This window comes from Anas acuta, chromosome 5, assembly GCF_963932015.1.
Source record: "Anas acuta chromosome 5, bAnaAcu1.1, whole genome shotgun sequence".
NCBI classification, from domain to species: Eukaryota; Metazoa; Chordata; class Aves; order Anseriformes; family Anatidae; genus Anas; species Anas acuta.
In genome coordinates, this window is record NC_088983.1 from 19,569,776 (window position 1) to 19,582,971 (window position 13,196).

The 13,196-nt window shown below is 37.8% G+C and overlaps 1 long non-coding RNA gene across 2 annotated transcripts; it reads right to left on the reverse strand.

Moving 5' to 3' along the window:
• Positions 1–10,421: 10,421 nt before the first annotated feature.
• On the reverse strand, positions 10,422–11,853 carry LOC137858156 (uncharacterized). Of its 2 annotated transcripts, none has more exons than XR_011097528.1 (3): positions 11,359–11,853; positions 10,916–11,022; positions 10,422–10,728 (listed from the first exon to the last, which is right to left on the reverse strand). It is a non-coding gene; the product is annotated as an uncharacterized lncRNA (long non-coding RNA). The 2 variants fall into 2 exon arrangements; XR_011097529.1 differs by having other exon boundaries at positions 10,875–11,022.
• Positions 11,854–13,196: the final 1,343 nt, after the last annotated feature.

Sequence of the window (13,196 nt, forward strand, 5' to 3'; positions counted from 1 at the left end):
TCCAGTCAGGTCTTGAAAACCCCCAAGGTTTGAGACTGCACAGCCTCTCTGGGCATCTTGTCCCACTGCCTGACTGTTCTTATGTAGGCAAAGTTTCTTCTTACATCTAGGCTGAGCCTCTGTTATTTCAGCTTGCCTCTCATCCTCCAACCCTGAACTTCTGTGAAAAGTCTAGCTCTGTCTTGTTCATAATCTTTGTCAGTCCTTGTCAACCCCTGTCAGTAGGCAGCTGTGAGGTCCCCCTATGCATCCATTTCTCCTGGCTGAACAACCCTGGTCCTTCAGCCACACCTGACAGGTCAAGTGCTCTGGCTCTTGTGGTCTCTGCTGAATGGGCCATGGTTCATCATGGTCAATATTTTTTTTGTCTTTGCTACTGTACTGAGAAAACTACACAAAAATCAAGTACTGGAAAGTTTGATTATTTTTTCAAAACTTTTACAGGGATTCTCACTATTGCGGATTCTTTGACGGAGCTAGAAGGTTTTTGTTGTTGTTGTTTGTTTTGTTTGTTTGTTTGTTTGTTTGTTTAAGAATTGTAAGAGAAAAGAAAACTAAGTAAGGTTCTCCGGTTTTAGAATGTGCCAGCCTGATGCTCTCTCAACATAGAGAGGTGGCCAGCTGAAAAAAAAGCAAATGTCATAGTGGTATAAAGACGCCTACATCATTTAAGGAGATAAAAAAATAATGGGCTAACAATAAGGTTACAGAAGCTTTGGAGAGGAAAAGAAAGTTTCTTAAACTTTTTTAGTTATATCTCTATTTAAATTAAATTTTATAATCTGGGTGAAGCCTGTACCATGCTATAGTGAGATTACATTGACTTTACTTATTAAAAACAAGTTAAATAAACAATTACTTACATAACTTACTTTAAAAAATGCTAAATTTATGCAAAACACAGATACCAACAATGATAGTAACAAAAATCTAAGATGTTAATAATTTTAATGAAATCCTGAATGCCAAGGGACTTAACTTGTATTTGATCAGGGAAAGTATCTGCAAAGCTAGAATTTAGCTGAAAGTGACTCCAAGGTGACCACTGCAACAGTTATGTAGCTATATCTATGCTTCTATACTGTCTTGTAAAATGAAGAATGACATAAAAACATATGCATTCACTATTTTTACTCGGATTGTCACTTGTCTGTTTAGTGCCAAATCTGTCTATTTTATAGTCAGGATCAGCTGTGCTACTTTGAATTTAACATGAGCTATCCCTTGCACCAGAGCTTGTGAATGAGCTCAACTTTCATAAGCACAAAGGAACCTGAAAGCTACTGTAAATATCTATTACTCCAACAGTAACAACATTAAATTCCTGAGTTGAAAAGACTATAATAAAAATAATATTTTTTGTTCCAAATCATTTTTTAGATTATTTTCAGTCAGAATATTAGACACAGAAAAATTAAACCATTTAAAACTATTATCTATAGGTGAATATGTTAATTTACATGCATAAGTAGTTTATATAGATTTGTGCCATTCCAGAATGTAGTTAAAAAAAACATAATTATCAAAATGAATCCATGATTTACTCCACCAAGTGCTATCTGATTTGATGTCACTCAAAGTAGTGCTTGCTCCAAGTGGTCATACATAAGGTTATTTAAAAGAAAAAAAAAAAAAAAAAAAAAAGGCAAAAAAACAAACACAAAGAAACAAACAACAACAACAACAACTAATGCACTATCGAACTGGAACTTAGACCTAATCTAATTTGTCTTGTTTTATGTTCAATGAGTGTCAGCCAGTTGAAAAATTGTGGAAATTAAAAGACGTTTAAAGATCGGGGTTTTCATTTTGTGTAGATTTTGATTTATTCCAGTAAACAACCCTTGACTAGATGGTTTAATAAAGAGTTTCCATGTTATTTACATCTGCCTGCAAACCTTAGCTATCCTATGTTTTATCACTTCTTTCTCTGGGTAAAACCGCTACTTCCAGATGACAGTCTGAATTAAGACTTACAGTAACATATAAACAGAGATCACATTAGTTATTTGGTTACATAGTTTCTTTCCTCCCTTTGTAAGATTATATCAGCATCTGTAGGAGAAAGGTGATTCAATTGTATTTAATAATGGATCAAATATTTCTCCTTTTCCTTATCAACATATTTCTTTCTTCATAAAAACACTTACTTCCACTACTGTGTGTAATCTCCTTAGTCCTTAATTAACTTTCCTTGGCCTTGAAACCATTGGTTTGGTGATTTCAATATTATTTTTCCAAAAAGCCTTTGCCTAAGTGCTGACTATTCTCTAGAAAATAAATATCTCACAGTGCTGCGGGAACTGCGGGAACATAATGCTGCTGACCAAATGAATTGCTTGGATAAATTATATTGTTTTTATTGGCAGTCAATTGCATTAACTTCAGATCTTTCCAGTATTTAATAGTTAAAAGTGTTGGGATATTCAGTGTCCCTTGATTCTTTTAACAGTTGCTTCATGAAAATGCTTTTCCTTAATGATTTTAGTTTTGTTCTTCAGTTACAATATTCTGGAATTCAGACTTGTTATTTCATCTAACACCTGTCTAAAGATGCTAGGATTATCATTAGGCAATTAGGAATCTTTTCAAACTCCTTTGTCCTGCTGAGATCTTTACTGAACAGTTCTGGAGATTCATGTCTACGTGAACCAGATAATCAGTTTCATAAATAAAATAAAATAAAACAAGAATAATGTAGACCTAAAGGGGTGAAATCTTAATGTTCTTCTATAGCAATACTACCTTAACTATCTTTCTACTATTTTGTGAAATAGTTTCAGTAGCTCTTAAATACTGGTAGTCAGCTGGGGAATTAAAGTAGCTCAGCTGACCCTACTTGTGTCCAAGCCCTTTTTATATGAAAACATTTTGAATCACAGATATATTTTGAGTGTTTCATTGCTATGTTTTGCATATTTCATTCAATAATAAAAAATTTCATTCAATAACAGAATCAGACAACATTTAATTCAATCATAGAATATCCTGAGCTGAAAGGGAACCACAAGGATCATTGAGTACAACTCCTGGTTCCATACAGGACCACCTCAAAATCAGACCATATGTCTGAAAGCATTGTCCAAAAGCTTGAACTATGGCAGGGTTGACTAGATTAATGGCTTGAGGGTAGGAAGGCTCTGCAGGAGGATCTGGATAGGCTGCACCGATGGGCTGAGGTCAACTGTATGAAGTTCAACAAGGCCAAGTGCCGGGTCCTGCACCTGGGGCGCAATAACCCCAAGCAGAACTACAGGCTGGGAGAGGAATGGTTGGAGAGCTGCCAGGCAGAGAAGGACCTGGGAGTGATGGTGGACAGTCGGCTGAATATGAGCCAGCAGTGTGCTCAGGTGGCCAAGAAGGCCAACGGCATCCTGGCTTGTATCAGAAACACTGTGACCAGCAGGGCTAGGGAGGTGATTGTCCCCCTGTACTCGGCTCTGGTGAGGCCGCACCTCGAGTACTGTGTTCAGTTTTGGGCCCCTCGCTACAAGAAGGACATGGAGGTGCTTGAGCGGGTCCAAAGAAGGGCGACGAAGCTGGTGAGGGGCCTGGAGAGCAAGTCCTATGAGGAGCGGCTGAAGGAGCTGGGCTTGTTCAGCCTAGAGAAGAGGAGGCTCAGGGGTGACCTTATTGCTCTGTATAAGTACATTAAAGGAGGCTGTAGCGAGGTGGGGGTTGGCCTGTTCTCCCATGTGCCTGGTGACAGGACGAGGGGGAATGGGCTAAAGTTACGCCAGGGGAGTTTTAGGTTAGATGTTAGGAAGAATTTCTTTACTGAAAGGGTTGTTAGGCACTGGAACGGGCTGTCCAGGGAGGTGGTGGAGTCACCATCCCTGGAAGTCTTCAAAAGCCGTTTAGATGTAGAGCTTAGGGATATGGTTTAGTGGGGACTGTTAGTGTTAGGTTAGAGGTTGGACTCGATGATCTTGAGGTCTCTTCCAACCTAGAAATTCTGTGATTCTGTGATTCTGTGATTTACAACATTGTTACCTAACCCTAGAGGATTAAAGAACTTCTTATGGAAGTTAATCTTGTGATTGCCTAAAAAAAGTCTAGGGAAGGATAATCATGCGCACAGTTTTTGTATTCTGCAGGTGCAAGATATTAGGAGATGGTATACCTTCTATCAGGTATACAACTACAAAGAGCTCTTGACTTGAATTTAAGCGTTGGAAACATATTCAAGATTTTTTACCATTTTATTTTCAGATATCACAGCTATTATTTTATCACAGAAGGTAAAAACTGAGATGATGAAAATCTGTTCCGTCAGTGTAATATTTCATATTTGCTGAGGAATTTGTTGTCTTCAAACACATTATAAAGAAAAATGTGGTTGCTTCAACTCCATTAGAATATACTGTATGCTTTTTAAAAGTAAACGTTGCAAGTTATATATAATAAATAAAGTAATTGCATGAAGTTGTCTACAGAGTGTGGAAGATCAAGTTCAAGACCATCTAATGAACTGGAAGCTGTACAAGTCCATGGGACCTGATGCGTTACATCTGCAGATCCTGAGGGAACTGGTGGATAAAGTTGCTAAGACACGATCCATCACATCTGAGAAGTCGTGGAAGTCCGGTGAAGTTCCCACTGACTGAAAAAGGGGAAACATAGCCCCATTTTTAAAAAGAGAGAAAAGGAAGATGCAGGGTACTTCAGTCCAGTCAATCTCGTCTCTGTGCCAGACAAGATCATGGAGCAGTACTCCTGGAAACTATTCTAAGGCACAAAGAAAATAATGAGATGACTAGTGAAAGCCAACATGAGCGAAGGGTAAATCATACCTGGAAAATATAGTGGCCTTCTACATTACAGTGTAATGTAGGATTATAGTGTAGGTGGATAGGGGACAAGCAACTGACATCATTTACCTAGACTTGTGCAAAACATTTGATACTGTCCCATGTGATACTATTGTCTTTAAAATGAAGAGACAGGCATTTAATGTATGGAGCTCTTAGAGGATAAGGAATTGACTGGCTGGTCACACTCAAAAAGTTGCAGTCAATGGCTCAATATCTAGGTGGTGTCCCTCAGGGGTCTGTATTGGAACCAATATTGTTCAACATCTGCATTGGCAACATGGGCAGTAGGATTGAGTAAAACCTCAGGAAAGTTTCCAATGATGCTAAGCTGCATGGTGAGGCCAACATGATGGAGGGAATGGATGCTATCCAGAGGGACCTTGACAGGCTTGAGAGCTGGGCCCATGAAAAACTCATAATGTTCAACAAGGGCAAGCACAAGGCCCAGGCAATCCCAAGCACAGATGGAGGCTGGGCAGAGAATGGATTGAGAGCAGCCCTGAGGAGAAGGACTTGCAAATGTTGGTCAATGAGAAGCTCAACATGAGCAGACAATGTGCGTTTGCAGCCCAGAATGCCAGCCATATCCTGTACTGCATCAAAAGAAGAGTGGCCAGCAGATCGAGGAAGGTGATTCTCCCCATCTACTCTGCTCTCCTGAGACCCCACCTGTTCATCTCTGTTCATCTCTGGCGTCCCCAGAACAAGAGGGAAATGGGCCTATTGGAGCAAGTCCAGAGGAGGACCACAAGAATGATCAGAGGGCTGGAGCGCCTCTCCTATGAAGACAAGGTGAGGGAGTTGGGGTAGTCCAGCCTGGAGAAGGCTCCAGGGACACCTCATATCAGCCTTCCAGTACTTAAAGGGGGGATAAAAGAAATCTAGAGAGGGACATTTTACAATGGCATGAGTGATAGGACAAGGTGTAACAGCTTTGAACTGAAAGAGGGTAGATTTAGATTAGATTTAAGGAAGCAATTCTTGACTATGACGGTGGTGAGGCATTGGAAGAGTTTTCCCAGAGTATTACTGTGGATGTTCCATCCCTGGAACTGTTGAAGACCAGGTTGGATGGGGTCTTGGGAAATCTTGTCTAGTGGAACTTGTCCCTGCCCATGGAAGAGGGATTGGAATTAGAAGATCTGTATGGTCCTTTCCAACCCAAACCATTTCTATTATTCCAGGATTCTGTTACATTACTGTAAAAGAAAGTTAAGGAGTGTGTATGAGGCAATCATACACTACACACTCTCTCCAATCTCCTTTTTTTTTTTCTTTTTTTTTCCTAAACCTTGTGGAAACCACAGGAAGCAACACTGACCAAAATGACTGTTATCCCTGAACTTAATTATTTCGTACTTAACTGGTTTTCAAAAGAAAAAAATCCCATAGTAATGTCTACTATGCAATACACAATACAACACATCATTTTAGGATTCTTTATTTAAAGGTTAGTTTAACTGGACAAAAAGAGGGGAAAAAAAACACAGCCTCAGTTCAGGATACTTGCACTCTACTCTAAAGTCGGAAATAAATGAATATATAATTCAGTCCCTCTTTCTTCTGATCCAGACACTTTTTTTTTTTTTTTAAACAAACTTGTGGTTGATAGGAAAGCTTACATGTCAATTTGTTAATGGAATTACAGATACTCTACATAAATACTGAAAATCTTATGGCACTTTATGTTGGACTTGTACCATTTCCTCTATCTTGTACTGCAGTTGAACATATGAGATGGCTGATGTCCTTCACCTTACAGATGGATGCCTTCCATCATGTTCCTTTTACTTTCTTTGTTACTTACTCTTGGTGATGTAACACAAGCTAACCTTTCAGATCAATTTGGCATGATGTCCATAAGCTTAATCTTAGTGTTTTCAGCTGTGTCAAATACTTCTTAACTGATACATGTGTGCACCTGAACTGAACTCATCCACATAAGGAATCTGGATGTCAGCATTCCTAGTGCTGACTGCAGCACTCAATCATGCAGACAATGCCCACTGTAGATTAGAAAAAAAATCAACTGATCTTTGTTTCCTCCTACCTTTTTTTTTTTTTTTTCTTCCCATTCAGCTTGATAACATTGTTCAGAGCTGAAGTTTTCATGTTCTTTCTTTGGAATAACCTTTTAAACTGAAAAATATTAAAATAATCTGTTTCAGAGAGAAAACACATGCACAAGTAGGACAGGAAACCAGGATTTTCATCACATAGCTGGATAGAATTCTGTGCAGCAAAATTGACAAAATAATACTTCTTCAACAGTGTGTGTTAGCCCTTGGGGGGTTGGTTGTACAATGAGGAAAATGTAACCTCAGGGAGCAGAACTATATTGTACACATATGTAATGCACTAGAAGTGAAACAGCAGAGTGACAGCTCTAATACATGCTGCAGGGCAACATCCTACAATGAGAATGGAATTGCTGTGTTTAGAATTCCACAGAAATCAAATAAATTACTATTTTGTGACCAAGAAAATCTCATCATTTTTGTTGTTTTCCACTCTATCTTTTGCACATATTTTATTAAAAATGATTTATATTCATTCCAGATTAGCCAGAAGCCAGTTAAGCTCCAGACCCAGAGAGAAAACTATTGACAGTTCAGCAGAGTACTCTTATAATGTAAAGCAGACTAGAATATGGTGTTGTTGCATTGCTGTGCAGTCCTAATGTTTTTCCTCTTCCTTCTGTTTCTTCTTGCTTTCCTATATATTATATACCTTTATTTAAATGCTAATCTACTCATGCAAGTGGGCAATGTAGAAGAAGCTAAGATATTCAAACTGAAGGAGAATTAACTTTCATACAAGACTAATACTTGCATAACCATCACTAGAGTGAAGATAACACTGTTGAGTGGCTTTTGGAATGGCTGTTCCAAATATAATTTAAGTTTTCCTCTTGGAACAATTATTTTGAAACTCTACAATTACAAGAACAGCACTGTAAAATGTGTTAAAGGAAATGAATTTCTTTTGAAGAGTGCATTTAAGATTACTATTAATTTCTTTATTGTATCAACTTTCTATGTGTGAAGGCTTCTGCTCTAAGGGTGTGATATCCAAAATACAAGGTAAAAGACATTAGGGAGATGCTGAAGAGGAAAGGAATGCACCACAAATAGCAAGGAACATCCTTTCAAGTGCTACCTTGCTTAGGTCAGTTTTACGCTTGCATTTAAGCAAAAGTCTGGAGTAAGTCATGCCTATCAACTTCACTGCAGCATGCAAGAGAAATCAGGATCAGAATGTAACTTTATCTCTGAAAAATTTCACCTGCAACTTGATGGATTCTTCTGTTTTTCCTTTACTTACCTTTGTACTAAATATCAAGGATGATAACTGAATAAATACATTAATTAATTAAAGCTTATTCATGTTAAGAGCAGTTCAGCAGGGAAGGACAGTGTTCCAGGATTCTGACGTCCTGGAAAACAGAAATCTGAAGTTCCCAATTTATTTTCTTTGACTCCATATTGTTTTTAATAGACTGATAATGTGTTGCTGAATGTTTAAGTGTTCAGAAATGCAAATCATTCTTCGATGTTCATTTGTAATATGATCTCTTGATTCAACATCAACCTATATGGCTGTTAATCTCTATGGACTAAATTCAACACAGTGTATATAGGTCAATAGACAAAACCTTCACTGAAATCAATAACAGAAATAATTTACTGTGGTATAACATGCCAGTCTGCATTTGATTTGCTTTTACATGATCACACATGTACACAGCTGCTAGCCTCATTTACTTGTATTGGTTTTGACTGTGAAATACTTACTTACACATCAGATTTTAGAAGGTGCCTACTTTATCCTAGTGTTAAATTTCATTCAATATTTATCTTTAAAATATGTTCCAAAGAGTTACACCTCTATGCCAGGCTTGGTTGGTTTCTTTCTTTTTTTTTTTTTTTTCCTTTTTTTTTTTTTTTTAATGTTACAGACCATATCATTAGGTCTATCTAGAATAACAGCTACAGGGATGGAGTAGAAGAGAAGCTTGCTCCATTTTCAGGGCTTGAATGACACAGGCAAGATCAAAAGCTTTTCTAAGAATACGGGATCCATTCAATCCAATCAATTAATTCCTACAGTTCTGTAGATCAAACTTTGAAAACTATGCAGTCCAAGCAGTTTGTCTCTTGGGTCTGAATGAAGGAAAAGTTTACCATTATGTTTAACGCTACAATAGTTAATCTATTTTTGTGCTTAGGTCTTAGAGCAGAAATGAAAACTCAGATCCCTTAGATACCTAAACCAGAACTTATTCTATATCCCAAGCTTCTTCTGGAAGGCTGGAGATAACTATCCTGAGGGGTCTCAGAGAGGAAAATAATTTACCACTTCACTGAGAGGCCTGTGGGTATATGCTACATGACTGCTACATGAAAGTCAGGCACTGCCACTAGCAGCCATACATTCATTGGCAATAGCTGTGAGACACTGGTTTGCTCCAAATTCAGTAAGAGAGTTGTGACCTGTGTTTATGCATACAATTAAGGGATTTGGGTGTCATTCTGCCTGTTCCCTAGAGCCCAGACATGCCTGGATGAAAGAATTGTCTGGTTAGTGTGGTACTATTCAGACCTTCAGGAATTAAATGAAATTGGGAAGTGGGTATTGTACAGCAAGTAGCATGTATTACTGTGTAATTCCTGGTTTAGGTATTCAAGTTTTGTGGGTTTTTGTTTCTTGGTTGGTTTTTGGTTTTGTTTATTTTGTTTTGGTATTGCTACTAGTGTTTGAATTGAGACCATTATTTACAAATAGGAGCAAAATGTATACAAATATTTAATTTATGCGCACAACATATTAATGGATGTTCTCTTTGGAAGGCATTGTTACTTCTACTCAGTTTATAACCCATATTTTTTTAAGCAATATTCCACTGAAGTTATCAGGAGACTTGTGTGGGGTATATATATTGGTGAGAGAATAAAACAACAGTGAGAAAGTAAATAAAACACTGGAAAGTTATCTGACCAACTTCAAACCTGGAAACAAAACTTGGATCATAGCCGGTTCTTATTTTATTCAAAACACTTCACTAATCCCTATAAAAATATAAATCATTCATACTTAAGTATCTAAAGTTTTGTCTGTCTTGCTAATGTGCTCTATCTGGAGACTGTTAAATCATTCTGCAATAATATTGTCCTGGGTAATTTTGAGAGCAATGCGAATTTAAAAGAGGCTGATGGTCAAGGCTGTCTGAAATGCATCCAATAACCACAGAAATGAAATTTAATTGAGGCAAACACTGGAGTAATGTGTTAAATCTGCTAGGCTTCTCATTTAAACACCAGGTAAAAAATTTCCCCTGAGTATTACTTGGCATAAGATTTTTCAGGTTTAAGGGAAAGAAAAACATTCAGATGCTCAACATTTTTTTAAATCACACAAAAAAAAAAATCACTTTGTTTAACTTATACAAATATTGTTGTTATTATTGTTATTACTATTACTATTGCTAGAAGAAAGAGCTTCATTTTTTGAAAATAACTTACCGGAAGTAAGTATTCCTACCCAACCCAAGTTCTGGTCTGGTTGAGGACTGAGGTAAGAAGTCAGATTTGAAGAGATGAGGGAAGGTCTGATATTTCAGTTCATATTTATTCAGTATTTCAGGGTACAGATTGTTTACGATTGATTATATAAGTAAACTCTCCACCAGCTTTTGTTTGCTGTCCACATCTCTTGTTATCAAGAGTAGAAACATTTCAGGAAGAATCATCATCTGACAGTCATAAGTTCACTTCTTGTTTCTATGTTTTGAGTAAAGCTAGCTGAGTCTGTGACCTTTCTCCCCAGCTGAAATCTGTGGGTTGGTCTGGTCCTCTGCCCAGGTCTTCAGGTGGAAAGTAGACATGCCTCTCTTGCCTCTGAAGTGTGCCAAACACTGTAATGGGATGGAAAACAATCCTTGTGGTCTGAGCAGTACTGCTTTTAAAACATTCAACTGCTCTGTGGGCTACACCACTACAGAAATGACCAATGATACAACTGGCTGTTGCAAGAGCACAAAGGGCAGTATATTGCACGTACTGCAACAAGATGAAGTATAAATCACAAACCACAAATCATACTTATGGTTTGGAAGCAGGTGAATATTCTTCTGCTAGATCCCCAGACAGATATAAAGGAGGAAAGGGTGACCAGGTGGCAAGGTCCTCTATGCTCAGTGAAGTCTGGTCTGCAAGCAGAAAATAGAGAATAGAGTAGACTTCGTTGTTGTTGTTTTGTGTTTTCGTCCATCCTCTTTCTCCCATCCCTCCTCCTCCCTCCCCCCCCCCAAAAAAAAAAAAAAAAAAAAAAAAAAAAAGCTAGAGGGCAATACTCAGCTGCTGTTGCAATTTTTGTGGAACTGTAAGCATTTGGCTCCAAGACAGTTCTGGGAAAAGAATTCTTGAAAGAAAGCTTTTTCATATGGTATTTCTCTAACATGGACAGAAGTAGAAACTGCTGTAAATTTTATGAGAAAAAATATTCTGTGGTAATTCATACCCCAAAAGAGCCTTTAGGTACTTACTTACTTACTCACTGGGAGCTTGATTCTCAGGAACTCTGGTTTTGCATCTGTCTTCTTGGATAAGGTGTGTGGCAGTTTTCAAAGTGGGAAGTAAGCCAGCGATCCTCGGTGCCTGCCACAACAAGATGTTAGGTCTCGTTAGGACTCTGAGTAACTCTAGGTCTTCTCTAACTTATATTCACAGACAAATCAACTCTATACAGTGTGGGAAATGGAGAAACCTACTTTTTTTCTTTTTTTTTCTTCAAGTTACAAATAAGGATCTGTTCCCTGAATCTGTTGTTCACAGTTCATTTATATCTGTAAAAATTTTATGCAACAGGTGAGGAAATTCAGGCAATTAAGTGGGAATATTACAGAATCACAGAATCACAGAATCACAGAATTTCTAGGTTGGAAGAGACCTCAAGATCATCGAGTCCAACCTCTAACCTAACACTAACAGTCCCCACTAAACCATATCCCTAAGCTCTACATCTAAACGGCTTTTGAAGACTTCCAGGGATGGTGACTCCACCACATCCCTGGGCAGCCCATTCCAATGTCTAATAACCCTTCTGGTAAAGAAGTTCTTCCTAACATCCAACCCAAAACTCCCCTGGCGCAACTTTAGCCCATTCCCCCTCGTTCTGTCACCAGGCACGTGGGAGAACAGGCCAACCCCCACCTCACTACATTGATATTACGACTACTATTGATATTACTACACGTAGTGCTATCTCCTTTGAAATATTTTGACCCATTTTTTGTTATCAGATTTCTGTGCTCAAACTCATTTTGGAATTACAAGATAAAAGGATAGTAAAATTTATAAAAGCAGAACAAAAGCACCTGGCAGAAGCTAAAGGATAGGAGATTTATGTTTATATCTAGAATTGGAGGGAACCAGAGAAACACCAGTGATTTATAAAACCTACTCAAGTACAAGAAGCAAAGCATATAAAATATCCATGAAAACATTTATGAGAGAAATCAGAAAAACATTGTCAGAGGGATATGGCTATGAGAGTCAACACATTGGAGAAGTGGGAGCAAGAACACCAACAACTGTTAAAATACAATTTGGAAGGAATTACCCATTGTGATTTCTCTAAACAGCAACAAAAATACTCCTATGTTCCTGGTTATTTGTTGATAAAAACATTTTAGAAAATAAGAGTTTTCATTACTTATTTGAGATGTTAGCAGAAAGTGAGACAAGATCTCAAGTGCATAAGATAATTAGTAGAAGCTTCTAGAAGTTAAATGGCAGAAAATACTTCAAGTCCCTCAGCAATACTTCCCTTCATTGAAACTTATGAGGACAATATCATTGTAGTAAGCTCTGAAATGCAGGAAAGGAAGGGAGCTGCTGGGACAAGGCTACTTGTAAAGGATGGGGAAACTATTTGCTCTTGTCAACAATGTGCTACCTTCAATGGCTCTACTGACTCCCACTGCAAAGTTGAGAGGTCTTAAACTGAAGACAATCCCTGACTGTTCTATCTGCTAGTAGTCAGCACAGATCACATGCACTGTGAGCATACATGGTATACTTTCCAAAAGCAGTATAAGATAGTGTCCTGAATACTCAGGAAGGTATTCAAAGAACATCCAGCAGAGATATCTGAAGTAAACAGTTGCAAACAGAACTGCTTGAAAATTTTCAAAAGCATTTTTAAGTAGATGAATATATTTTATGTAACACTGAATATGTTCACAACAAACTACAGTTTTTCATCTTTGTGTGTGTATGTGTGTGTGTGTTTCCTTCTTCCATCCACCAACTTCTAAAAAGAAAAGTTTATATTAAAGAAAAATTATGAAATCAAAAAAGGAAGTGTTCTCAAAGTCACAAA